The sequence below is a fragment of the Belonocnema kinseyi genome, chromosome 1 (genome assembly GCF_010883055.1).
Source record: "Belonocnema kinseyi isolate 2016_QV_RU_SX_M_011 chromosome 1, B_treatae_v1, whole genome shotgun sequence".
Classification (NCBI taxonomy): Eukaryota; Metazoa; Arthropoda; class Insecta; order Hymenoptera; family Cynipidae; genus Belonocnema; species Belonocnema kinseyi.
In genome coordinates this window covers 126,060,246-126,063,054 of record NC_046657.1, presented here as the reverse complement: position 1 = coordinate 126,063,054, position 2,809 = coordinate 126,060,246, and positions in this window count along the sequence as shown.

Sequence of the window (2,809 nt, the reverse complement as noted above, 5' to 3'; positions counted from 1 at the left end):
AACTGAGGCGTATTTTGGAGACCTTCCGATCGAGTACTTTTCGGACGGTATCAAAAAGTTAAAAAATCGTTGGACTCGCTGTATCGACCTAAAAGGAGAGTACGTTAAAAAATAAAACTGACTTTGGCCAAAAAAACGTATCCGTGTTTTATTTTTCAGGGACTTATCAGACTGCCTAGTACAATGTCAGGACCACTGACTGGATTCTTTTTAGTAAACGTTTCTGCTGTTCATTAGATACAGCATCAAGGCTAAATTTAGTTTCGGCAAAGAGTACACTCTTGACATCTTTTGTATTCTTTACAATCGAGTGAACTATACGCACTTCTCTCACCTTTGAGTACAATACATGTGACATAGGGTACTTAGATAGCTGAACTTTGACTAGCAGATCTGATGCAAAAGTGCTATGATCAACCACAAAATAACTCCCGAAAAATAATAATATCAATTATTATTAAACTTTTAATAAAAAGTATAAATTGTAATTAATATTAATTATTTAATAATTCTTATTCTAAGATTTACGTTATATATAATGAAATGTATGTAAAATATTAATAATATTGATATTGTATAGCTCCTAATATAGAATATATTAAATTTGAAGATCATCCGATAATTATTTAATAATTATATTATTCTAAAAACTGCAGATGATAAATAAAAAATATTATTAGAAAATCACTGAAACCAATGCTTAGTTATACCGCGCGATATCAGAAGAGTTTGTCGCTTGTTTTAGGTGTCAGAGGAAAGAGCATTTAGCAAAGATTGTCCTAAGAGAAATGGTAGCGCCAATGAACGTTGTAAATATAGTAATAAAACCTGGGCACAATTACGATAATTGTTGCAATCGGTTAGAAATAGTATCCAAGAATAAGCAGGCAAAAACTGCTAATTTAAAGCCGTAGAAAGTGCTTTAAAATGGTGCGACGACTAATGTAAAAATTTTGAGTCGAAATAAGGAACGATGAAACAAACAATTAAAATATATTCTGTTTGAAAAAAACATTATTCTTTGGCACGAATTAGCAAAAATGTAACTATCCTAATCACAGAACAAACCGTAGAATTAAAAACGCATAAAATATAATAAGCAAATGAAACACTTATCATATTTTTCGCAACACTTGATTTTTATTACTTAATGGGTTTCTTCTTTTCGAACTTTTTTCAAGGTTCCGACCTTCCTGGATTATAGTTTCTTTCCTTGCAGATTAAACAGCATATTTTTAGATTCTGCTTTGTTCTCAGATTCAGTTTGATTTTGACGCTCCCCAGCTGCTTATTTAAAACGATAGTATGGTATGCATTTCGCGCTGCGAGAATTACTTCTTTGGTAACATTGAATTCTTCGACTCCACCAAGTATAGTTACTGCATCATAAACATCACTTCTCACGAATAAAGCTTCCTCCTTTACATTTTCATGAACACATTTTTTATTCACTGAGAAGCCTTGTTTCACGTCTCACAATGGGAATTTCGGAGATTTTCAATCTTAAATTTATTTCTTGAACGTAGTTGCATATCTGGACATCTAGAGAAATTATGATTTTAACACGGAATTTTGGCTTATGATAACAGTTATTAAGAAAACTAATTGGAATAATATTGACCTGATGTTCAACTTTCTTTCATTTAACAGTGCGTACTAGCCACTTAAAGTAAAATCATAACTTCATCATTCAACTTGCAAATCTTAGGTTAGTCATGGCCGTCGACATTTAAACTATAGCCGGGATAGCACTGGTAAATGGGAGCAAATTAAAAGTTACGTAATTATTATTATAACTTACCTGCTTACCAACATTTATTTCGCCCAAATAACGCGCGGCCAAATCATCCTAACAGATGACTGACAGTTTGAAGGTAACACTTCTCGTTGCCGGCTTCAGGATTCACACTGAACCCGGATCGTCGACGATCCGGGTGCACTGGGTCCAGCACCAGTAAGTTGAATGCGTAATCTTCAAGAACTTTAAAAATTTGAAATTTTGTGAATAATAAAAACAATTCCAAATGGTGAGTCGACGACCCGGGTGCTCCAGGTCTCGCCCCAGGTATCTTAGCACGTATTCTACGAGAACCTTTTCTGAATTTAGATTGTTCCAATAGCCAAAATTACTAAAAATAGTGAATCGACAATCCGGGTGAACTCGGTAGCGCACTAGGTAGTTTAATACGTATTCTCCTAGAACTTTTTAAACACATAAATTTGTGAATAACTAAAACCATTCCAAATGGTGACTCAACGATTCGGGTGCGCCAGGCCGCGCCCCAGGTTATTTAACATGTATTCTACGAGAATTTTACAAATTTTTAAATTGTGCCAACTGCTGAAATAACTACTAATGGGAGTCGACCTTTTTAAAAAATTCTAGTAGAATACGTATTAAACTACCTGATGCTCGGTCCGGTTCACCCGAATCGCCGACTGGCAATTTTTAGTTATTTTGGCTGCTGGAATAATTTAAATTTTGAATAAGTACTTGTAGAATACGTGCTAAGCTACATGGGGCGCAACCCGGTTCACCCGTGTCGTATACTCATCATTTGGAACTATTTTCGTTATTAACCATATTTAATTTTTTTAAGTTTTCGTAGAATACGGATTAAAATATCTGGTTCTCAACCCGGTGCACATGGATCGTGGACTCATCATTGGTAGTTATTTTGGCCGCCGGCACAATTTAAATTCTTTAGAAGGTCTCGTAGAATACGTATTATATACTAACTGGTGCTCGATCTGGTGCACCCGGATCGTCGGCTCACAATTTTTAGTAACTTTAGCTGTTGTAACAATC